The 27,582-nt window shown below is 33.6% G+C and overlaps 1 pseudogene; it reads right to left on the reverse strand.

The window, feature by feature from the left end:
- Positions 1 to 24,114: 24,114 nt before the first annotated feature.
- LOC125128946 (serine-rich coiled-coil domain-containing protein 2-like) lies at positions 24,115 to 25,864 on the reverse strand (annotated as a pseudogene).
- Between the last annotated feature and the right edge of the window lie 1,718 nt (positions 25,865 to 27,582).

Below are 27,582 nucleotides of genomic sequence, written 5' to 3' on the forward strand. Positions count from 1 at the left end.
ATCATGTGCCAGATAGGCTTTGGTTTAATGTTAACAGAAGAGCCATAAAGAGATTTATGACTCTGAAATAGACCAGAGAGTGGCCCATCTGCTGCAGTAGACACAGAATCAATTTTGTACAAGGCTTTCCCTCCAATTTCTGTCTTTTAAAAAAATTAATTATACTAAGTTGTAAAGTTCAGATTCATTTTAGAGATAATAGTTATGTCCAATCTGGCCTTATTGCTACTTAAATCTTACTAATGAATAAGGAAATATAGTTTTGCAAGAAAAGTATAAATATTTTGAAGACAAATTGGCCTCTCATCATAACTCATGTGAAAAAAGAATAAAATGAGTTAATATAACACCAGGCATGGGGGGGAGCTCCAAGTATACAGACCCAATCACTTTAGGGGACTGCTTTGTAACGATATTCATTAAAAAGCATTTTGCAAGAAACAGACAGACTTCCCTCTCCCCTCACATATCCACCCCCCAATGAGACCTGTAAAATGTCAGGGGTTGGGAGTTCCCATCATGGTGCAGTGGAAAGAATCCGACTAGGAACCATGAGGTTGCAGGTTTGATCCCTGGCCTCGTTCAGAGGGTCAAGGATCTGGCATTGCCATAAGCTGTGGTGTAGGTCACAGACATGTCTCAGATCTGGCGTTGCTGTGGCTGTGGCAGTCAGCTACAGCTCCAATTAGACCCCTAGCCTGGGAACGTCCATATGCTGCAAGTATGGCCCTAAAAAGACAAAAAAAAAAGTGTCAGGGTTGGATAAACTGTTTTCTAAAATAGTTTTAAATCTAGAAATAAGAATTAATAGGCAGTTTATTTTGATAACTCTTTTAAAAATTTTTTTTGTCTTTTACCCAATTTGGATTTAACATTAGTGGAAAATATGAGTATACATGTTAGGTTATGTCTCTGCTTTTTCTTTGAATTGCTAAAAAATATAAATTAACAATATTTACTAAGTTTATATGCTTTTTTGTTCCACCCAGTAGTATTAATAAAAATAATAATGAAATAAAAAAAATTTTGAGCAGTTTTTAAGTAGTAGGCACCATGTTATGGACATGAGTTCATTATCTCATTTAAAAAAGGGCCAGGATTTACACTCTATTTTATCTACACTATTTACACTCTAATTCTTCTCAATTCTTTGTCATCTTAGGATTCTCCAGAGAAACAGAACAAGAAACAATAGGATAGATAGATTAGATAGACATATTGGATGAATGGATAGATAAATAGGTAGATAACATCTATTGTGTAGTGTTAGGCACAACTGCATCCTCTTTAGAGAGGTTTGGTGTTGCTCTTCAGGTCTTGAAATCACTGAAGGAAGCCCATTTACATTATGGAGAGGAATATGCTTTGCTTAAAGTCAACTGATGGTAAGTGTTAGCACATCTAAAAAACACCTTCATAGCAATGTCTAAACAAGTGTTTGACAGAATAACTGGGTATCATAGTCTAGTTGAGTTTAAACATGAAACTAACATTCACAGCATGGTAGAACAACAGTAGTACTAACCATATTAATTGTGAAACTCGCTCAAAATGTCTGGGTTCAGTCACACTGAGATCACACAATATATTATCTTTCTTTCTTTAGTTATGGAAATTAAGAAAGCATTAACTAAAAGAACTTTTTAAAAGTAATACACCACACCTATATAATGTATAAAATGTATCAGCTACATGAATGCAATCTCACTTGCATATTTTTATATTTTTGCTTTTGGTGTCAGATGGAAATGTCATCTCACAGACTGATGTTGAGGAGTTTACTGCCTGTGTTTTCTAGGGTTTTATGGTTTTAAGTCTTAGGTTCATTGTTAATCCATTTTGAGCTAATTTTTGTGTATGCTGTAAGACAGTGATCCAATTTCATTCTTTTGCTTGGGGCTATCCAGTTTCCCCAATACCATTTATTGAGGAGACTGTCCTGTTCCCATTGTATTTTCTTGGCTTCTGTGTCATGAGTTAACTAACCATATGTATGGGTTTATTTCTTGGCTCTATATTTAGAAGACAGCTGTGCTCACCATCATACCAACAATACTTGGTTTGCTGTTGTTCCATTGACCTATGTGTATTTTTATGCCAATATCATATGGTTTTGATTACTATACCTTTGTAATAATTTGAAATCAAGGAATGTGATGCCTTCAGTTTTATTCTTCTTTCTCAAGATTGCTTTGGCTATTTGGGATCTTTTGTCATTCTCTACAAATTTTAGGATTGTTCTATTCCTACAAAAAAAAAGCCATTAGAATTTTTTAAGGGGTGGCATTGAATCTGTAAATTGCTGCAGGTAGTATAGATATTTTAACAGTATTAATTCTTCCTATTCATGAACACAAGATAGCTTTCCATTTATTTGTATCCTCATTTTCTTTCATTAATGGCTTATAGTTTTCAATGCACAGGTTTTCCCCCTCCTTGATTCAATTTTTTTCTTAGGTATTGTATTCTTTTTGTTACAATTGCAAATTGATTTTTTCCTAATTTATCTTACTGATAGTTTGTAATTAGCTTTTAGAAACCCAACTGACTTTTGTGTATTTTTTATCTTGTAACTTTACTGATTTTTGTTTATTAGCTGTAGCAGTTTTTTGATAGGCTTCTGTAGAGCTTTCCACATATAAAATCTTGTAATCTGCAAAAAGTGACAGGTTTACATTTTTCCTAAATTGGATGGCTTTTATTATTTATTTATTTGCCTAATTATTCCGGCTAAATTGAATAAAAGTGGTGAGAGTGGACATCCTTGTATTGTTCTTGATGTTAGAGAAAAACCTTTTAGATTTTCATTTTTGAATATGATATTACCCATGGTCTTGAAATAGATTGCCTTTATTGTGTTGACATTTATTCCCTCTACACATGTTTTTTTTAAACATAAATGGATGTTGAATTTTTCAAATTTTTTTTGCATCTATTGAGATGAACATATATATGATTTTTATATTTTATTTTGTTATTGTAGTGTATCATATTGACTGTCTTGTGGATGTTGAACCATTTATGGAATAAATCCCCTTGACCATGGTGCATGACTTTCTTAATGTATCACTGAATTTGGTTTGTGAATATTTTGTTGAGCACTTTCACACCTGTGTTCATGAAGGATCTTGGCCTGTGATTTTCTTTTTGTGTGTAATATCCTTATCTGTTTTTTTTATCAGCAAAATGTTGGCCTAATAAAATGAACTTGGGAGAGTTTCTTCTTGTTCTATTATTTTTTTTATGCTTGAGAAGTATTGGTATCCGTTTTTATTTGAATGTTTTGAAGCATTCATCAATGAAGCCATCTGCCTGGATTTTTGTTTGTTGGGAGGTTTTGGATTATTGATTTAATCTCTTGATGAGTAATAGGTCTGTTCAGATTTTCTACTTTATCATTATTCAGTCTTGATAGGTTGTATCCATTTCTTTAGGGTACCCAATTTTTGATGCTAAATTGTTCATAGTAGTCTCTTATATATGGTTGTATTTCTGTTATATAAGATGTAACATCTCTTCTTTCATTCCTGATTTTATTTAAATCTCTGTCTGTGAGTTTATCTAAACCTCTGTCAATTTTGTTTACCTTTTACAAAAATAAGCTCTACTAAAAGCCACTTTTAGATTTACCAGAGCAGCTATCAAAAGTAAGAGAATACACATTCTTCTAAAGTGCACGTGAAACATTCTCTAGGACAGATGATATGTTAGGCCACAAAACAAGTCAATAAAATTAAGATGACTGGAATTATATGAAGCATCTTTTCTGATCACAATGGTATGGAACTAGAAATTACATGAAGAAAGAAAAAATGAGAAATTAACAAACATGTGGAGATTAAACAACATGCTACTGAACAACAAAAGGATCAAAGTAGAAATAAAAAGAGAAATTTAAAAACATCTAAGAGAACCAAAAATAGAAACATACCAAAACTTATGTAATGCAGCAAAAGCAATTCTAAAAAGGAAGTGCATAGTGATAGATACTTAGCTCAAGAAACAAAGAAAAAATTCAAAAAAAAAAAACCACCCTAACTTTATACCTCAAGGAACAAAGTAGGAAAAAAATAACAGATTCCAACATTAATAGAAGGAAAAAAAATAGCAAAGAGTATAGCTGAAATAAATGAAATAGACTAAAAATAAATTAGAAAATATCAATGAAACTAAGAGCTAGTTCTTTGCTCTACACATTTTAAATCAATCTGAATTCATAACTCTATATCATTTTATTGCAGTGTAAGTCCCTTTATAACATAGTATTCTCATATTATCCTTCCAATCCCTTGTGACATTGCTGTTACTAATCCATGTGCTATAATCACCCAATTTACTTTTGTTAATATTACTCAAATGTTTGTCATTTTGATTAATTTGAAAAAGAAAAACACTTTACCATCACATATTCCTTCACTAATTTTCTTTCTTTTCATAAATCAATGTTTTTTGATCTATTTCATATTCCTTCTTTCCTTTATAAGTCTTTTCATAATTCTTTTAACATTGCTTGCAGGGCAAGGTATGAATGAATTCTCTCAGTTTTTATTTTCTTAGAAATTCAAAGGTTTTCATCTGCTTTTATTTTCATTTATTTATTTAACAGGAGAAAAAGAAATGCTAATTCATGTGCACAGAAGTTTCATAGACATCTGGGACCTAAGAAAAGTACTGGCATACTTTTTGGGCAAAGCAACAATAAATTTCTGAGAGATTGACAGGACAAATGAATGCTCTTGCATTCATTTTTAGAGAATAATTTTACCCTTACAGGGAACATTAAGTTGATGGACTTTTTTTTTTCTTTCAACATATTAAACATTTCACTACATTTTTCTAGCTTTTATGGTTTCTGAGGATATGTATCCTCCAATTCCCTAAGGAGGGTGACTCTACCCCAACACATCTTTAAGAGCTTTTCTTTTTCTTTGCTTTTCCATTTGAGTATGATATGCTGGTTTTGTTTGTTTTCTTGGTGTTTAATGATGTGAGTGTGCACTATGTTTCCTGGATCTGTGGTTTGGTGTTAGTCATTAATTTTGAATAATCTGCTCTATTATAATCTATTATCTTGCTCTGTTTTATTTTTCTCCTTCTTCTGATATTCTAAGCATGCATTTGTTATTTTAAAAAGTTGTCTTACTTGGATGTTTACTTCCTTTCTTTTTTAACACTGTTTTTATTCATTCATTGAATTTCAGTTTGTGATGTTCCTGTCAACTGATCTTTAAGCTCGCTGATTCTTTCCTTGGTCATGCTGAACATACTGATGTGTCTTTATAAGGCGTTTTTCATTTCTGATACAGTGTTTACAAATTATAGGATTTCTTTTTGATTTTTCTTAGTTTCAGTCTTTCTGCTTATATTAGCCATCTCTTCTTACATGGTGTCTATATTATTTTCCATTAGCGACCTGGGATATATTGACCATAACTATTTAAAATTCTCTTTTAATTCCAAAATCTTTGTCATATGTTAGTTTTATGCCTATTTTGCTTCTTCAGGCTGTGTTTTAACTTGCCTTTTGAAATCCCTTGTAATTTTTTTCATTGAAATACATGTGTGTTGTATTTGAAAAGAGGAACTGAAGTATAAATAAATATTTAGTGTGGGGATATATATTTATCTTTAAAGGAATTTGGCTGTTTTTATGGTTTATAATAACTATAGATTCCAGAGGCTTCAGTTCCATCTAGTGTCTTTCTTTTTGTCTTCCCTCTAGACTCTTTACTTCTTAAAATACTCTGTCTCAGAGAGATTCTGTGTCTTGAAGTTCCCTCAGCTCTCTTTCTATTAAAATTCTGTTTTTGTAGGTGTAAAATCTGGGGCAAGGGAGTGCTCTAAAACCTTCCAATGAAATCTCATATTTCAGAGGCCCTGTGTCTCAGGCCTATGACATTCATAAGTATTTCTTTAGTGTTATAGCTTTTTATTCCTCCCTCCCATACTCCCTTCTTTGGTTGGAACATTTCCAATATGCTACCTCAATTATTTGGCCTTATTCACCAGGTATCTTTTTTCACTTTGGATGAGTTTAAAAAGCTATTTAAAGTGTATATTATGATGATTTAATATATGTTTACATTGTAAAATTATTTCTCAAATGTAGTTTAAAAATACACTCATCATCCCACATATTTATCTTTTTCTCATGAGATCATTAGCAAATTTCAATGATATTGTACAGTGTTATAAACTATAGTCTCCATGTTATACATGTTATACATTAGATCCCCAGACCTTATTAATTTTATTGTTCAAATATATATATATATATATATATATATATATATATATATATATATATATATATATACGTATATATTTTTTTGTCTTTTCCAGGGCTGCACCCATGGCGTATGGAGATTTCCAGGCTAGGGGTCAAATTGGAGCTGTAGCCGACAGCCTATGCCACAGCCACAACACCAGATCTGAGCCACATCTGCAGCCTACACCACAACTCACAGCAATGCCGGATCCTTAACCCACTGAGTGAGGCCAGGGATCGAACCTGCAACCTGATCATTCCTAGTTGGATTCGTTAACCACTGAGGCATGACAGGAACTCTGAAAGTTTATACTCTTTATCAACCTCTCCATATTCACCCACCTCTCAGTGCCTGGCAATCACTTTTCTACTCTGTTTCTATGAGTTTGATTTTTTTTTTTTTCATATTCCACAATGAATGATACTATGGAATATTTCTTTCTCTGGCTTATTTCACTTAATGCCTTCGAGGTCCATCCATGTTGTTACAAATGGTAATACTTCATTCTTTGTCATAGCTGAATAATATTTCATTGTATGTGCATATACATATATTATAAAATATTATACACACATACACACCCACACATACCATGTCCTCATCCATTCATCTGTCAATGGATACTTAAGTTGTTTCCATTTCTTGGCTATTGTGAATAATACTGCAGTGAATGTGAACATGAAAATACAGTTCTATCTTCAATATTCTGTTTTTATATCTTTTGGATATGCATCCAGAAGTGAAAGATCATACGGTAGTTCTATTTTCAATTTTTTAAGAGTCTTCACGTTATTCTTCATTGTGGCTATACCAACTTACATTCCAACCAACAGTGCATAGGTTTCCTTTTTTGTCACATTCTCACCAGCATTTATTTCTTGTTTTGTTGATGATAAGTATTCTAACAAATGTGATGTGATATCTCATTGCGGTTTTCTTTTGCATTTATCTTATGTTTAATGATATTGAACACATTTTCATGTACCTGTTAGGAATTTTTATATCGTTGAAAAACTGGCTATTCAGTTTTTCTGCCCATTTTTAAATCATATTTCTTTATTTTTTCTATTGAATGTGTTAGTTCTTTATATATTTTGAACATTAGCCCATTATCAGATATATGGTATGCAAATATTTTCTCTCATTCCATAGGCTGATTTTTTTCATATTGTTAATGATTTATTTTGCTGCTCAGAAGCTTTTTTTAATCTGATTTCAAACTATATTACAAACCTATAGAAATAAAAACAGTAAGATACTGGCATTAAAAGAGACACACAGATCAATGGAACAGAACTGAGAGACCAGAAGTAACCCTATGCATATATGGTCAGTTAATTTACAACAAAGGAGCCAAGAATATAGGCAGGGAAAGGATAATCTCTTCAATAAATGACTTTGGTAAAATTGGACAATCATACACAGAACGAGCCCCTATTAATATCATCAGCACATATCAACTAAAAATGGACTAAAAACTTAGGTTTAAGAGCTGAAACTATAAAACTTCTAGACAAAAACATAAAAGAAAACATAAAGGGTAAATTCCTTGACTTGGTTTTGGTAATGATTTTTCAGATTTGACACCAAAAGCAAAAATAAAATAATATACATAAAACTTAAAAAAATTGTTTTTATCTCTCCTTTAGTTATAATCCCTGTGTAATGTTTTTTTTCATGCCAATTAGAATTTAAAAAAAACAAATTTTCAGTCTCTAAAATGACTTATGCTGCTCAATTCTGAACTTATGTTCTTCTTACTATATTCTAGTACAAAACAGCCACAATACTATTTCTGAAATTTAAAAATTTGTTAATATTTTGATCATTCTGCTTCCAATTTTTATACAACAGTTGTTTTGGTATAATTAATTCTAAACTTGAGGAACTTTATATAGAAATTCTTGTTACCCAGTCTGATTCTCTGCCCTGCTGCAAGCTATCAAACAAGTTATTATCATTTTACCCCAACACATTATTATGGGTTTTATGGTTTTCATACCTCCTAAAATATTCAGATATTTTTTTTTTATTTCTTTTACTTGTATCATAAAGGTAAAGTTCAAGAGAAAAGAAGGGTTCATGTTTTACTCAGTGCTGTATCCACACCATACTATGTGTCCTAAATATAAACTGTTAGAATTAATTAGGTCACTATACTAACAACAGACAATGACTTTTTGCATCTACAATCCATAACCTCACACTACATTAAATAACTGTTTTAGGAATTAGATTAAGTCATGACTTGATTCAGAAAGTTCACTGTATACCAAGTATTAAAGAAGAGAGTTTCCATTTTTATACTAAAAGAGGTGTATATTAGCAGGGGAGAATGAAACCAAATGACAGAACCTACTGGAAATATTAGTCAAAAGTAATATTGCAGAATTTAAACACTATAAATATTTCCATTATTGTTTTTAACTAAATTGTGCAAGTTTTATAATTTTGATATTTTAATTACAGTTTTTGACATATAAAATGGAATCCTTCCATTTACATTATTAATTTGATTAAGTAAGTATATTTTTATGGCCACACCCATGGCATTTAGAAATTTCTGGGTCAGGGATTGAATCTGAGCCACAGTTGTTACCTGTGCTGCAGCTGTGGCAACACTGGATCATTTAAACCACTGCACCAGGGCAGAGATCAAACCTTCTCCTCTGCAGCAACTCAAGCCACTGCAATGGGATTCTTAACTTACTGCACCACAGCAGGAAATCCTAATTTAATATATATTTTGAATACATTAAAGCTATTCTTATTTTAGCAATACTTGATTATAATTACTCTAACTCAATCCCTATTTACTTTGAATGTACAATATACTTCATAAAATATTGAGGAGTTCCCGTCGTGGCGCATTGGTTAATGAATCTGACTAGGAACCATGAGGTTGCGGGTTCGGTCCCTGCCCTTGCTCAGTGGGTTAACGATCTGGCGTTGCCGTGAGCTGTGGTGTAGGTTGCAGACGCGGCTCGGATCCCGCGTTGCTGTGGCTGTGGCGTAGGCTGGTGGCTACAGCTCCGATTCGACCCCTAGCCTGGGAACCTCCATATGCCGTGGGAGCGGCCCAAGAAATAGCAAAAAAAAAAAAAAAAAAGTGTATTTACTTTGCCTGATTTTTTTCTCCAATATTCCCATGAGTTATTTTCTAAAACACACAGAAAGAGTTGATTTTTTAAAACTGATCGACAACATTTTATTTATAATTCTCTGAAATGGTCAGCAAAGATAAACCCAGGCATCGTTGCACCATATCAAAAAAAGAGTGCATTTACAAAAACATTCACTCATTTTAATTAATTTTATTCAATAATTTATGTTTAGTTCTCATAGCAGAAAGATGTTTCAAAATTTTGTTTTGCTTAGAGGGGTCTAAATATAGCATTTAAATTTGCATCTCTCATTTTATTCCGTTCATCCATAAATAAAAACTCCAGGAATGTATCCCTATTTTAAAAGATTGAAATAAAATCAGCCCTCAAATATTTCTATTTTTAAGGAGTTTATTTTATCTGATTTGACAAAAATTTCTGAATAAACATGTACATATCCTGTGAGCTTTATCATGTCCTGCAAGTTCCTGCAAGATTATAAGCTTATTTCTTTTCCCCTGCCTTTTATGTTAGTCTAATAGAAAACATTACATGTCTAATTAGCTGTATTATAAATACTTTAAAAGCTACACAATTAACTTAAAATATGTTAATATTTAACAGTGCTAAATCAAGATAAAGTACACTAATCTTTTGCTAACTACATATTCATTATCTTTTTAACCTAACTTTAAGTGAACCTCCCATTTAGACATCAGTGTATTAATACATTCTCTGTGATGTATATAATTGCACTGGTGAACCGTTTTTACAAACTGGTAATTCTTTGCTGAAATTTTCTGAGTGAAGAGCTGTACTTATTAGAGAAATGTTATTTTGAATAAATAAGTCCTGTGGAAATGTAATAGTTTCTGCAATTGACTTGTTACTAAAGGGACCCAGCAAGCGATCTGGTATTGCAGATGATATTTCAATTTACTATAGAATCCAAAATGCCAATATTGGTTACATACAGTTGATTTTGCATGTATATGTCGTTATTTAGGTGTTGAATGTGGGATATGGTTGGATGACATGGAAAGTAACATTATATAAATATGGATAACATTCTCCTAGAATGTGAGCTAGAAGGAATTCTGAAAATAAACCTCTCACTGCCCCATAACAATATACAGATAGAAGCCATTTCTATGTTAAAGAAGAGTAAATCCTCCAAGTTACATCAAAGGAAGCCTCTGGCAGCATCTGAAACCTAAGAAACAGATGATTAGGAGCATCTGAACACTATTTAGGTTATCGTGAATTCCCTGATTAAATCAATCCCAGTGCATTTGTTGGGTATATGCAACTGGAAAAGAATAACAAGAAAAAGTGATATGAGAAATGGATCCTTAAAGGAGTATAGATGAGGCAGTCATAGTTGTAAGCAGCATTTCCCAGAACCCTTTCAAATTAGTAATAAAAGGGTTTATTTCAAAATTTAACACACACACACACACACACACACACACACACAGAGCTATATACACCTTTGCAGGACCTTCGGTCCTGTCCAAAACACCCATAAGACATTTGGCCCATTGGACATTTGGTCCACACCAAAAGGTCCTTTCTCTTAGGTCCTGTTCAGTCATTTGGCATAGATATATCTTCATGGACATCATGGACAGGAGCAAATATCAAGACCGTGGCATAGGCTTTCTTATGGACATTTGGACCAGACCAAATATCTGCTAACCGTGTGTGTGTGTGTGTGTGTGTGTGTGTGTGTGTGTGTGTATTTAGCTACAAGCAGGGAAAACTCTGTTATTTAATATTTAACTTCAAGAAAACATGGGCTAAGATAATATAAAAAACAGAATTCAGATTCTAGTAAATGTATACTTTTCTAAAATTGTATATGTAACCATGTAGTTTTGAAAAGATTTTCTATTATTACCTGCCAAATATAAATTTATTGTTTTATTAATTACAAAGTAAAAAATTAATTTTACAATAAATATAAAAAGAAAAGGCTTAGATAATTGATATAAAAGGTACTTTGTGTTCCTGAACCTTTAAAAATACTTATATTTTGGATAATTTGTGATTTTTAATTTCCAAATGTATTATAAAGTTGAAATCCTTGACAACCAGATATGTGTATTATCTTGGATTGGTATGGCATGGCTTCACGATAAATTTATATAGGAATGTGCACTGGTGTCATACATGAATTCTAAAGCAATTATCTCTACAATTGATTGGAATGTATTTTAAAAAATACATTATTACGGTAACTATTCCACTTTGCAGAGGCAGGAGGCAAACCACAATTTACATCTCTCTCGCATGCACTCTTTCAGATTTGGAATACTATTAAACCACTTGTTTCTTGCATTAATTTCTCATACATAGATATTCAGGCTATATCTAGTCCTCAGATATTTCTATTGGATGTGGCTTGAATATTATGACTACACTTAAGAAACCATGAGGAAATTAAAAAAGACAGCTTATAAAATGTTCTAGCTAGTCCTTTTGGAGATTTTTTTCCTTTAAGTATAGTGAAAGACGTAGGTGGACTGAAAAACAAATACAGTGTATAGATTTTTAACATAAATTCTAGAAAATGTATACAAATCTATAGTGGTGAAAAAACAATACGCTAGTGGCTCAAGGATGGTGTGTGAATAGGGTGATAGATATACTTTTCAGAGGTGATGGATATATCCTTATGGTTATGGTTACAGTTTTAGTGATTGAAATTTATCAAATATCCACTTTAAATACTTGCATATATTATATGTCACTTATACCTCAATTAATAGAAGTAAAGAATAAAAGCAAAATTAACAGCGAGAGTGACTCATTGTTCCCGGCTAGTAATGGAAAAACATCAGTTTCGTGGGTAAAAGTACAAATTTGGAGATTGCCAAAGGAATTGGTAAAGCATTTTCTATCTTTAAAGCCTGTAAGCAATTGGATTTAGCCTGTGCATTTTAAAGTTGTCTTTGATATGAAGCTTTGTCAAGGGACTGTGCCTAAAGCTGCTTCTGCAGACACTGTGGAATAAACAGGCAAATAGTTCGTTTATATCTTCCTTTTTGCCTGGGCAATGCCTGAGGTTTGAATCTTAATTGCAACATCAACTCAAGATATGTATGGAATTAAACCAGATCTAAGATAAATAAGATTCTGGTGAGGTTAACTCTGAATTAAACTAACCTTCTATACCTCATAGTTAAAAGTATTTATCAATGAAAAGTTAATGATTAAACTTTATTCGTGAACACAAGTGTGCTGGAGAATAAAAGCTACCATTAAAAGGGCAACCTGGCTAGCCAATAGGCAAGCCGAAGGGACCCCATCAATGGTAGTTTTCTAAATGAATTGGTCTATGCTCTCTCAGCCATATCTCTTGCGACAGTAAGTTTACCAAATATGGAGCAAATTTGGGACATTCAGGTCGTCATGAGATATCCACATTAAAGATGCCCTTCTTAGGCTATGTAGATTTTGTCCTGGATAAAGCCCATTGTGTCTCATGAGTTTTGATTTCATTTCAAACTCAAAACCACATTGCTGCTTGAGTAGCAGACACATTGCAGGGCTGTATCTGACACATGCCAACATTTTCCATCCAGCTCTTCAATGTATACTGGGTAAGGCTGATAAATTTCAATTCACAGTTACATTTCTCTCAGTTTCAGGGAACTGGGATAATGGTAAGATCTAGGACTATTTATATCTATGTATGCATTTCTTTATAATTCATTCTATCATCTTTCTTTAATTCAAAAACATTTATTGAAATGCCTCCCATATTCCACACACTTAATGTGTTATGAAGGAATCATAACTGAAGTAACACATTCGTAATATTTCAGGACTAAAAATAAAATATTACTTTTTAAATTATTATCAAAATCTTTCTTTTTTAGTTATCATGTATTTTATTTTGATTTTTATTAGGTTATAAGACATTCTTTTTTTTTTTTTTTGCCTTTTCTAGGGCCGCACCCATGGCATATGGAGGCTCCCAGGCTAGGGGTCCAACTGGAGCTGTAACCACCAGCCTACACCACAGCCACAGCAACGTGGGATCCAAGCCACCTCTGTGACCTACAATACAGCTCACAGCAATGCCGGATCCTTAACCAGCTGAGCAAAGCCAGGGGTCAAACCCACAACCTCATGGTCCCTAGTCGGATTTGTAAACCACTGAGCCATGACGGGAACTCCATAAGACATTATTTTCAAATGATTATATGAAGGGATATTATAATTGAGTTGTTAGGCAATTCATATAAGTGATAATAATATAATATTGAATTTCCGGAGTTCCCGTCGTGGCACAGTGGTTAACGAATCCGACTAAGAACCGTGAGGTTGCGGGTTCGATCCCTGCCCTTGCTCAGTGGGTTAACCATCCGGCGTTGCCGTGAGCTGTGGTGTAGGTTGCAGACGCGGCTCGGATCCCGCGTTGCTGTGGCTCTGGCTAGGCCGGTGGCTACAGCTCTGATTAGACCCCTAGCCTGGGAACCTCCATATGCCGCAGGAGCGGCCCAAGAAATGGCAAAAAGACAAAAAAAAAAATTGAATTTCCTATGGTTTTTTTTTTTTTTAAACCATTTTATGGTTTGTTGAATTTTAATAATATACAATAGACTTTTCTTTCCATTAATGTTTTTCAAGCTAGTTGATATTTTAAGTATTCAAAGATTTAAAAATGGCTTGATATGACTGTTGCTCTAAGATAGACGACTTTAACATATAAAAATAATACTCTGAGTTCTAAAATGATCCTGCCCACAATTTCGGTGTGGGAGACCTCTGACTGAAACCAGATTATTCTGTGTATGTAAAAGTCAGATACAAGCTTTGTAAAGGAATGAGGAATTGTCTAGCTAAGTAGTAAAACGTGAATAAGCAATAAAATACTGGGACAAATCTTGACTTAGTAATTAAAACTATTCACAGCTGCTTTTCTCTCTGGGAAAAAAAAAAAAAACAAAAAACGGACTAGTTCCTTCAATGTTTTAATATAGTAAAGTTTAAATTTGGAGACAGTCATGGAAGAATCTTAGTTGCTACAAATATGAGAAAATGCTGTTAGGAGAAGTTAATTTTATTCCTGTTAGAACATGTAAACGTAGACAGCATTCACTATTGCTTAGTTTGTATATCATTTCAAGCCCTCAAAGAGTTTTGGTGAGAATTTATCTCAATGCTTTATAAAAAATAAATATTTAATATAAACTATAACTAGTATCACACATATTAGCTTGGTAAATACTCATTTAGTATTGTAACTCTTATTACATAGAATAAATAAGTGAACAGGCATAATTTTTAAAAGAATGGTAAAATAGTCCTTTGACAATAGAATACAGACCCAATTCATATACATTTAAAATCAAAGTTATTGTAAACATCTGCAGCTTTCAAATAAATGCATTACACACATATAAATACACAAATAAATTACTTTCTGAGGCTAAATGTTTCTCCTGGCCATCAATATGCACACTCTGCAAATTTTCTCATGAGCCATATCATCCAACTCCATAGTTTTCATAACCACCTATAAGATAAAAACCTTTCTAGATATGCGTTTGTTGACCAAATTTCATTCTATCAGGCACACTTCAAGAGTCATCTGTAACACCAAATTCATTAAATCATTCTCTCCCCACTTCAATGACCCCAGTGCAAATCTGATCTTTCTCTTCTACTTTCTCTCGTGCTAATGATGCCACCACCTAGTCAGCCATCCACTGCAGAAGCTGAGACCTGAGATTCCATATCCAAGTTCCCTAAAATCCAGCATCTGAATGTTCATGAGTTTGGCAATACTGCTACCTACTCTGACCTTAGGTCCATTCACATTAAGATCTTAATTTATTATTTATTTTGTATGTAAGTATAGTACTATTTTATGCAATTTCTTTGACTCAACTTTTTTTCTTCTAATTTATCTGCTAAATATTTGAGTAACTGCTTAAAAAAAACTGACTATGCTATACCACTGTGCAAATCCCTTTTATGTTCTCCTCTCACCTATAGGAAAACATCTAAATTTCATCCGGACCTAAGAAACAAGACCCTCACTAATTTGACCTTGCCTCTTTTTCTTGTAATGTTGTTATCTTCTCTTGCCTGTCTTATATATCAAGCCATGGCTTCCCAAATACAACATGTTATTTCATATCTGCAAACCTTTTTAGATGCTCCTGTATCTGTTTAGAAAGACTTTGGCCTTTGTCCACTTGGTTTAATTCTACCAGTATTTTAAGATTAAACCTCAAATTTCCTTTTCAAACCATCTCTGAGAACCCCGAGGAGAGTCTACTATTACTTTATTCTGCTAACAGAGTTACTTTTAGATAGAGGTATATTAGTACTGGCTATGTTATATCGTATTGTTTCATCCATAATTTCTGTGTATTTACCCTTCACTGCACACTCAGCATAATGCAGAATACTATTTTTCAATGTAAGTATTAAATTGTGTGTCTGGACCTCAAATTAGTGAATAGTCAATATTGAAGATATGCAATACAAGGAACAATTGTTCTTGTGCATATAAAGCCCTTTACTTTTATTCTTTAATTGTATCTAATAGTACTAATTTTGAAAATACTTTCATAGCAAATGAGATATTTGCTATCTGGAAGCAGAATCACAGAAAATGAAAAGATGAACAGGAAATAAAAAATATTAAACCCTGTTTCAAAGAAAGGTCTCAGTTTTGTCTGTGCTTTTCCTAATATTTATTATAAAATTTTAATTTGGAGTTTTACATGTGAATGGAACTGCAAAAAAAAAAAAAAAGAAGAAGGAAGAGAACAGAAAAACAGAAAAGAAAAAAAGAAGAGCAGAGAAAAGTATCTGTGCTCAGATGTACCTTATAATGCTAGTGGTTGTAAAAGGTCAGTTGGAAAATTGGTCCTAAAATTACAAATGTATATTCTAAGGAGTATAAGCCTACTGTATTGCAAAAATGAGAACTCTTAACCAGATGATTTTGTAATATGAAAATCTGGTTAAACTTCCTGAAATTTACATTGACTTTAAAAAATTGCTACCAAAATAAAACAATGATTGCATTTTAAATAAGTTCTATAAAATTTTGTTCAAACCTTGGGAATTCCCACCAGACAGTGACAGTTAATTTAAACCTATTACTTTAAGGATTCTCAACTTATTTGTATCAGAAATATGTGTTTGATTTTTTTATATAGCTGGAACATATGCTGAAGGAAATAGATAACTTTTATATGTCTAAAGGGTTCATAATCAGTTCTGTCATCATAGAATGTGAGACTAAGAAATTTCAACATGATGTGTACCTTCTTATTTAGGATTTATATTAGTATCAGAAATGCACAAGTTTAGTAACAACATGGTCAATACCATATTCTGTGTGTGTACAGAGACTATCAGCTCAAACTTGACTCCACTATATTTTTTATCATCAGTCATTTCAATGTAAGAATTAATAGTAAAGAAATTTTGGTTCAATCAATAACTTGGATTAGAATCATCAAGCTACAGACATTTGAATTTCCTTTTTTTAGCCTTCTCACTTGGAGTGGAAATTCACAAACATTATCCGGTGCCCATGCTTCATGATGTAGGGCAAAAACGATTATCTATATATCAGGGATTGGAAATCTAGCTCAAGGAAGAAAGGATGGAAAAGTGTCCTCTCCCTGGGGAGGTTTTCGATTTTGAATTGAATTCAACTTTAGGAGAGTCTCATGAAGTAATAAACTTGGAGGGGTGCTCGAGGAATCAAGCCTTATAATACAAACCCACCCTGGAAATAACTATACATCAGGTGAGAACACATTTGCAATTAGAGTTAAAATATAAAAAGTAATGCAATAAATGAATGCCAGAGTCAAAACTGAAACTTGATTTTCTACTTTCGTTTCAGAGTTCTTTTTTATTATTTCATTGAATCTAAATAGTAATGAATGGAATGTTTTCATCAACTTATAAACTTTTATTTAAAAAACAAACAAAACTTTCCTACCTAGTAACTCTGGGCTGAAAAGACTATCCCAGGCCTAAATAATTTAACATCTTTTGTCACAGATTTATATTTCCTTAATAACACAAATTAAAATAAATGTTGATTTTTTTTTCTTAAAGTTTGAGAGAAAAACTACATAAGTTTTTGGGGGTTTTTTTTGGCCTTTTTTTTTTCTTTTTTGGACACACCATGGCACAGTGGAAGTTTCCAGGCCAGGGACTTAATCTGAGTCGCCTCAGTAAGCTGTGGCAATACTGATCTTTAACCCACTATGCCAGGCTGGGATGGAATCTGAGCTACCACAGAGACAATGTGGGATCATTAACTCACTGTGCCATAGTAAGAACTCCCTTGGTCCTTTTTTTTTTTTTTTTTTAATGGGATGTAACAGTAGAGTACTGTATCCCTGCAAATATTCTAAGACAAAAGTAACACTTACTATTATGTAAGGACGTAAAAGTTTTACTATTATGTCTATGTGATATTCTGATATCTTGTTTTATGTATAATTTTTTTGGTCATATTTCACATCTGTGACTTTCTTTTCAAAAAACAGTTTTATGTGCCAGGAGCAGTAACTATTGTGAGAAATCATTTCCCGGAGGTTAAGCTCCCTGAATTTCAGCCATGTGAAAATATATTCCTCTGAGAGAATCAGAATTGGAAAGGCCCCAGGAGGACTTTCCATCCAGATCTGGGAAACGAGAGGCTGCCCTAAGACTAGTCATGTCACATCTCTCCTCTTACAACTTCTTTGAAAGTGATGCCTATTTTTGTTGGTTCCCATGTCTACAAATACTTCTTAAGAAGAATAGCTGCCTGAAACAAAGTAGGAAATCTCTAATAAAAACCAATTTCAGACATAGTTTCAATGAAGGATTCAAAGTATATTTACCATTTTTATTATATTAATCTCGAATATATTTAAGGTTAGTAGAACTTCTCAAAAGTACTACATTGTGCAGCCAGGCTGGGATTGAATCTTGGTGGTATAGTGGTAAGCACAGCTGCCTTCCAGAAGTACAACATTTCTGTTTAAGCTAATTTATTGTTAGTATCATTTTGCCCCCAAATTATCTTAAGGTAATTTTAAGTTTAGTAGCATATGTGCAAGTTAGAAACAAAATTATCTGGAGAATGAAAGTGAGACATGTACAGAAAGTGATTCTCCTAAGTTGGTTTTATTGTTTTAAGAGTGAAAGTTAATACCAGGAATCGAATGGGATCTCCATGACATATTGTAATGGAAATTCTATGTGAACTATTTGTAGGGCAACAAAGTAGTAGGAGTTAATGCAAATATGAAACGAAAGTGATATTTAGTAGGCTACCTAAGAATAAAAGTTCAACCAAGTAAAAATAATAAAAATGCATTTTATAAGTTATTCAGTGGGAATCGTTTTGAAGTGCAGGTTTGAAATCCCAGAACTGGAATTTTAATGCTCATGAATTCATTAATACTACTGTGTTTCCTTTTTGGCACTATTTAACTTTTGTCCAGAAAGCAACAGATTAGCCATCTCCACCACAGTTCTTATTGCATTTTGGGGGTGGTGGGGGTGGTGATAACCAGTCTTCATGTATAATCCCTCACTCAAAGAACAACACAGGAAAATACAATGTTGAGTTTCCTAGGTCAGAAGAAAGCTGAGTATCCTGAAATAGACTGGTGGGAAAAAAAAATGCTCCTTTGAACTAAGTGTGACAAATCTACTATCAAGTTAAATAAATTAAGTAAAACAACATAATTCTTTAGCCACTCTAAGTATTATTTATTAAAAATTAATAAACTTTAAGTAATATTGCATGATACCCCCTGGTCTAGTATTTTATACCAAATGTAATTATACTCCATATAATTATACCACCTTCTACAGAAAGGTCCAAAATTAATTCAATTTTTAACAAATGTTGATGTATAATTACAGTTTCTAGCACTCTTCTAATTACGGAGTGTACAACAAAGAATAGGTTCCCATGGTTCCTATTTTTTTCAGAGCTTATAGTCAAGCAAAGAAGATGGACACTTAACCATACCACTATAGGAATAACATAAAACATTTGCTATGATATGTATATTAAACTGCTGGTTCATTAGGTATCAGTTAATAGTTCTTTTTAAAAAGTTCTTTTTCTTTGTTAAAAACATACCAGTTCTGTAAATTTTTTAAAAAGCATAGCAACTCATTAAAGGGCTCAATTTTCTAAAAGTTCAAAATGATTTTCAAAGGTATACATATGAACTAAAGAAATTTGACTATTCTGTTTAATTTGTACATGCAAATTATATTTTCACATGGAAAGTTTGTATATACAATCATAGACCCTTAAATTCAAAACTATTAATCTTCTTTCCCAGAAAACTTTATAATTAAATTAGACTGAGTATTTTAATTATTATGGATTTTTTTAATTTATCAAAACATGACAAATGTATTAGAATGGAAGAATTAACAAACAACTACAATTAGATTTATCCAGCACTACCGCTTTAAGAAAAGTATGTGGACTGAGGCTTGCTCTTGTAGGAATCCTTCAGTGAAACAAACAGAAAAGCAGAATAAACTTTACCATCAATGCAAATAGCACAATTAACTTAATGAAGAATTTACAATACATAAAATAGATATTTTAGTAGATTTACACATTCTCTCAAATTTTATTTATTGAGCAACTACCAGGTATCAGTTACTGTATTATAACTTGGATATAGAGAGATAAAATTTGTTTTCTAATTCTGAGATGTATAACTTGTAAGGTTGCAATCAAATAATTACAAGAAAATGCTATAGTGATATATGAATGTATTAACATAAGTGAATGACTTAGATGAGAAGATTAGTAAATAAATCTGATGGATGAATGAAATTGGGCTAAGTCTTTAAAATTTAGTTAAAGTGTAGCATAGAAAAACAGATAACAAAAGTGAAGAGAAAATTCTAGGTTAAAGGAATAGTATAAGCAAAAGCAGAAAAACATGAGTTTGAAGAATATTTTCATTTCAGTTTTTGTACTGTGTAGGCCATGTAGAAACAACAGATGAGAAAAAAATGGAAAATGTGAAGAGGGATAGATTGTATTAGGCCATTTTTGTGAACAGAAATATTCCAGACATAATTTTATGGGTGCCTAGAAGAACAAAAATCAACAGACTGGTGTGATCATCTGTTTGTTTGGAGTTTTGGGGATTTTGAAGAGGTCCCTACTCTTAGAGCAAATTAAGAGTACTCATCTTAGATACCATGACAGTGCTGAGAAATAGACAATGGGAGACGAAAATGTAGAAAGAGATTTATTAGGGACTCTTCCTCTATCAGTTATTCAACAAGAGATTTTTATGATCAATATGGATGGGGCTATAAAATGAGAAGCAATGCCCCATAGAGGTAAAGGATAGAAGGCAGCTACCAATGCACATGCAGCTCTGAAGACAACCCTGAGTACCTTCACTCAGTTTGTTCCTGCATATTGGAGCCCTTTGATTTTGCTTCTTCTTGGTTCAATGACCTCTTTCTGATTTTCTTTAACTCCTACTCAGTTGAACTGTTGCACTGCTCAACTTGATGTTTTGTGGAAATTGTGGACACCCTTCTGATCATTTTTCTGATATTGTCTCAGTGTTTCCAGATTAACAGCTCCAGAATTTATCCATCTTTCCGAGCTCCCATATTATATCCTTTAGATCATGTGTGTAATCATTGTATAGGAGCCTTAATCAGCTTCAAATTAGACAACTGGAATTTGAAAATATTACTGGGTTTTTTAACAATCACAAACAATAATTCCCCAGTCATGAGTAACTGATCACCAGTATTTTCATTCTTTTCCTCTTTTCCCATCTGGAGGTTGCTGTTCTGGTTCTCTGCTGTTTGATAAGTATATTTTTCCATGAGTTTTTCTCAGATGTGGTACTTTGTTGATACACTGTCTGCTCCTTACTCAGTAGCTTTCTTTCATCTTGACAGATAAGGTTTCACAATTTGCAATCTTCTGTCTTAATTGACTGTTGACACCACTCCAACTTCATGCTTACAACACTCCAGTTCAGAGGTCATATACCACTCTGTCCATAACTTCCTTTCTGTGCAGAAGCTTGTAAAATTTTTCTATTTATTATTAGGATTCAAGAATGTTGCTTGTGTTTATCTCTTTTTTCATCAATCCAGCCTAGAACACAGTAAGTCCTTTAAATCTGCAGATCCTGCTGTTTCTTAAGCTCACCTAAATTTTCTGTCCCTGTTTAAAAATGACCTCTTTTAGGGGAAGGGAGTGGGATGGACTGCGAATCTGGGGTTAAGAGATGCAAACTATTGCTTGTGGAATGGATAAGCAATGAGATCCTGCTGTATAGCACTGGGAACTATATCTAGTCACTTATGATGGAGGACAATGTGAGAAAAAGAACGCATATATGTATGTGCGACTGGGTCACTTTGCTGTACAGTAGCAAACTGACAGAACGCTGTAAACCAATTACAATAGAAAAAATAAAAATAAAATATGCCTCTTTTGCATGTCTTGATATTTACACTTTCTGGAATCTGTTATAATTCATGCCAGGTCTCTTGCCTTCACCACCCAAATGTCTTAACTTTCTTTTATCTGTTTGCTGCTTGCTTTCCAGTATCTCTTATACTTGATTCCTTAACATATTGAACGTGTTTAAAAGTTTCAAAGTAATTGTAAAAGTCAAAGGTCTCAAAAGATGAAGAGCAAAAGACAATATTGATATAAAAAGCCAAGGTCAGAAATGCCATTACTTTATAAGAAATTAATCTTCCTATTTAATATTATTAAATTTTTTTTCATTTTTGCCATCCCCACACTATATGGGGCTCCCGGACCAAGGGTCAGATCCCACCTGCAGTCTTGACCTGAGCCCAAGCTGCAGCATTGCTGGATCCTTAACCCACTGTGCTGGGTTGGGGATCAAACCCGTGTCCCAGTGGTCCCAATATAACTGCACCACAGTGGGAACTCCTAGGCTTACTAGTTCAAAAATGAAAAGATGAGAAGGTTTTTCTCATAAAAAGAAAAAGATAGTTTTGATAATTACTGTAAATCATAATTTCAATTTTCACAACAACATATGTTAATAGCATGTATAAAATGATGGTGTCAGATTAAATTTGTGCAAACTTTCAAAGGGATATTAGGCAGTACATAGACAAAGTTTTTATATTGCACATAATTTTGGCCCAGTAATTTTTCTTCTAAAAACTATATTTAGGGGATAAAATTAGAAAACATCAGAAAGTGCTTATCTTAGATTTGCTTATATTGGGAGAAATATAATGTTTATTACAGTTTTGTAATATGTATAGCATCCATGTATCAATTGTTTCCTCTGATTTTTTAAAGATTTATTTCCAAGGGAAGTTCTGAAGATATTATGACCTATTAAAAATCTTTGGAAGAAATCATTTTTCTACTTAAATTAGAAAGTTGGTTAATTTTGCTTCCAACTAAAAACCTTAAAAGATAAAATGGCATTCATAATTTTATTTAACTGTGCTCCAAAAGAATCTGGTCCTCATGCCTTAGACTTAGGAAATACTTGCGTCCATTCCTGAAATACCATCAGTATTTAAGTTTCTATCTAAGGGGCATTTTGTCATTCTTAAATTTTCTCAGTCTACTATATAAAATTGTAATGCTAAATTATCAATTTACAACTAAATATATAACAAGATACAACTTTGTTCTGCATTTTCAGTTCATGGTACAACTTTAGAAAATCTGTGAAATGTTTCATCATTTTCTGAAGAACCCACAGTAAATGCATACAATTAGAAAATCACGATTATTTTGTTCATATAGTTAATGGTATCAGGCTAGGCCAGTCTAACATATACATTTTTTATTTAGGATTGTAATGTTCAAATGTACTATGTTGAATATTTTTATGTATATCACATCGAGGAATGCCTAGCCTGCAAAACCACAATTTTTGTTTTTTGGTCAGAGCTCCTACATCATATAATGTTTGGAGAATTCTTACGTCCATCAGTTACTCTCCACGTTCTCTGATTATGTATTGACTAATTCACATTTACTTGTGTTACATTTATTTTTGGTCTTGTTAACATATTCTGTTAAGTTATAATTAAGCTTTTCTGAATTAGGAGTTATGCTCTCCTTTTATGATTACTTTGCTAATTGTTTTGTTTATAATGTTTATTGTTACCATTAATCCTTTTTAAACCAATGTTCTTATCCACAATCAACAATAACCATAGCTAACAACTGAAGTATAATTTGTTTTTGTTTTCCTTTTATTTTGTTTTGTTCTACCTGAAAGGAGAACATGTGAATAAATTCTGAAAAGCTGATGAAGACATTACTTTTCAATGTTAACAAAATATAATTTTGATTGGTAAGCTGTCAGTCATTTAAATAGTTTCATCAGGGAAGAGAATCAATCATAGGGATATGCTATTCAATTTAATCTGAATATTCTTTGTGGAATTGCTTGAGAAGTTGCAAATAAATGGGAAAACGCAGAAAAACTAAAAGAATGTGCAATACATGCATAGATTATAATTAATAACAGCTTCAAGAATGAAAAAGTGAGAATGGATAGAAAATACACAAATATTTGTTCACTCATTCATGTATTTTTTATTAGAGTATAGTTGATTTACAGTGTTCCTTCAATTTCTGCTTTATAGCGAAGTGACCCAGCCACCCATACAAACTTTTTTTTTTTCATATGACGAATATATGCTTTATAATGTATTAACATCACACATCTTACAGGCCCTTAATAGAAATGAATTCCTACTTCTCAAACTAGGAGACTTCTTCATAAACTTAAAAAATCCAATCAATATCCCAAGTCTCTGTACAATAAGGTAAACAAAATGTTCCAAAAGGGTATATAAATCCATTCATACTATGCTGTTCATTTCAGAGGACTCATAGCTCCCAACTGGGTGGACATTTCCAATGGGCTCCAAGCCCTCTTCATCCTACATGTATGTCCCATCAGAGCTTTCAGATGGAGAGAGTTCAAACGAAGAACCAGCTCTGTAATCTGTATCTGGTGAGATCAAGTTATTTCCAGAAGTATGTTTTGAACATTCACTCCTGTCAGAGACACTTATATCTAGCCACTCTTCAGTTTTAATGAAGGATTTTTCATTTTCCTTGGGGGAATCAAATAATCCTTTGGTGGTACATTTTCATGCTTTTCTTCTTTGAGAGAAATTTCCTCTGGAGTTATTCTAGTTCTGTTGGAGTCTTCCATATCTATAAAATCATCGCTGAAGTCTTCGCTTAGGTCATTCTTAGAAGATGACAAAGAAGACAAGGAAATGTCATCCACATCATCACTCAAGTATCTAATTTTAGCATCATGCCCATGGTCTGGTCATTTTCTGTCCTATAACTATCATTTTCAATTAGTTCTTGGTCCTTATAAGCTGCTCTGTCCTTAGTCACAAGTGCATCATCTTCCTCTATACACGTGCCAGCAGGTGAATTTTTACTACCATCAACTGTGATAGTCCCAGAAAATGGCGGTCAGCTAGATTTCAGTAAAGAGGGATGAACCATCCTGTAACCCAAAGTGGAAGTTACACCTGGGCTATTTGGCAAAGCCAACTTCTTTCCACCAGCAGCATAAGGCCTATTAAACCCATACCCTAAATGTTCATTCCCATTGAGTACTTCCGTCTGTCTGTCGGGAATTTCTTGTTAGCATCCTTGACCTCAGAGGCACTCTAATGGGTGGCTATTGGTTCTGATAAGGCTTTGTAAGATCTGCAGCTCTATTGAAGGAATGTGATCTGGTTATAGATGAAGGTGGAAGGAATTAATTCTGAGTGGAATGTGAAAAACTTTGTGACCTTACCATTTTTTCACAAGCAAGAGATTTAATATTATCTAGGGATTGTGCTAAGCTTTCTCCAGAACTGCTTCTGGTGGCACAGGAGTTTGCTCTCGGCCTTTGTATGCTATCAGTTGATCGGTTTCTGTAAAATCCATTCAACTGTGATTTTGGAGCAGTGACTGAATCATATGAAGTCCTTCCTAATAATGTCCCTTTGGTGAATTTACCCAAATTAGATGGTCCAGACAAAGACTTTTGATTTAACTCCTCTGCAGATGACACAAACATAGTTGTTGACTTTGCTAATTTTGATGTGAATAAAGAGATACTTTTCAAAACTCCTTTTATCCCATTTTTATTAAATACTCCTTGAGTAGGTAGATGTTTTTCAGGATCAATTACTTTATCTTGTGCACTAAACTGGTATTTATTTGCTGTTCTCCAATTGAATGAATGGGACGATGAACAATCAGAGCCATTATTTTTGATGAAACTTTTGACATCGCTGCTCTTTGAAGTTCCCAATAAATTAACAGGTTTTCCATTTGGCATTGGCTGCAGTGTACTTCTTACAGATTTTGTTCCATACTTTGGCAACCTGGAACCCAAAAAAGTCTTGATTTGCGTTTTTTCTTCCATGAGCTATATGGTGCATTTGTTCTTAAAATTTGACAGAATCAAGTACAGAAACTGGGCAGATGGATACTAGGAAGGAGAAAGCAGAATATGAAGGACAAAGATGCTCTGAAGCAAATGGTAGCAGAAGAAATCAAACACAAATTAATTTTCCAAGTGACTTGTACGGAGGTCGCGGCTGTCTCCTCTGCCCGGCTGTGGGTCGCCCAGAGACCTACAGGCCCAGGACGACAGGTGAGGCGAGGGGCCGCCCATCACATCCCCGCCGGCCCCACCACCTGACCGGCAGCAGCCAGCATCACGTCCACGGCCTGAGGGAGTGCTGGACTCCAGAGCCACTGCGCCCCCTCCCTTGGCCGCCAGCGCGTGCGAGGACTCCACCCTCCCCACAGCACCCGCCCCACAGCAATGCAGGCCCACAGCACCCACCCCACGGCCTGCCTAGTGTTTTTTTTGTTTGTTTGTTTGTTTGTTTGTTTTTTAATCAGGTTCTTACACAAGAGACTGGGTTCAGTTCCCTAAGCTGTAAGCAGGATCCCATTACCCATCCATTCTAAATGTAAGAATCTTCATCTACAAACCACAAACTCCCTCTCCCTTCCCTTCCCTGACAAACACAAATCTGGCCTCCAGGTCCATGATCTGTTTCTGTTTTCTAGACAGATCATTTGTGCCATACTTTAGACTCCACATATAAGTGATATTAAATGGTGGTTGTCTTTCTCTTTCTGACCTACTTTACTTAGCATGAGAGTCTCTGGTTCAATCCATGTTGCTGCAAATGGCATTATTTTGGTTTTTTAATGGCTGCAAACTATACCCTTATATGTACGTAACACATCTTCTTAATCCATTAATCTGTTGATGGACATTTAGCTTGTTTCCATGTCTTGGCTACTGTGAGTAGTGCTGCGATGAACATATGGGAGCATATATTTTTTCAGTGAAAGTTTTGTCTGGATATATGCCCAGGAGTGGGATTGTGGGGTCATATGGTAGTTCTATATTTAGTTTTCTGAGGTACTTCCATATTGTTTTCCATAGTGGTTGTACCCAATAACACACCCACCAACAGTGAAGTGGGGTTCTGTTTTCTCCACATCATCTCCAGAATTTGTTGTTTGTTGACTTCTTAATGATGGCTACTCTAACCGGTGTGAGGTGGTACTTCATTGTAACTTTGATTTGCATTTATCTAATAATTAGTGATATTGAGCATTTTTTCATTTGCCTGCTCCCCATATGTGTCTTCTTTGGAGAAATGTCTATGTAGGTCTTCTGCCCATTTTTTAATAGGGTTGTTTGTTTTTTGTTGAGTTGTATGACTTGTTTGTATATTTTGGAGATCAAACCTTAGTCAGGTGAATCATTTGCAAAGATTTTCTTCTGTTCTGTGGGTTTTCTTTTCATTTTATTAATAAATGGTATCCATAGGAATGCAGAAGCTTTTGAGTTTAATTAGTTCCCATTGGTTTATTTTTTATTGCCAATATTCTAAGAGGTGGATCAAACAAGAGGTTGCTGTGATTTATGTCAAAGAGTGTTCTGCCTATGTTTTCCTCTAGGAGTTTTATAGTATCTGGCCAAATGTTTAGGTCCTTAATACATTTTAAGTTAATTTTTATATGTGGTATTAGAAAATGTTCTAATTCCTTTTTTAACATATAGCTGTCCAGTTTTCCCATCACCACTTATTGAAGAGTCTTCCACTGAATGTTTTGCCTCCATTGTCACAGATTAGTGGACCATAGGTGC

This window comes from Phacochoerus africanus, chromosome 6 (assembly GCF_016906955.1).
Source record: "Phacochoerus africanus isolate WHEZ1 chromosome 6, ROS_Pafr_v1, whole genome shotgun sequence".
In the NCBI taxonomy this organism is placed as follows: Eukaryota; Metazoa; Chordata; class Mammalia; order Artiodactyla; family Suidae; genus Phacochoerus; species Phacochoerus africanus.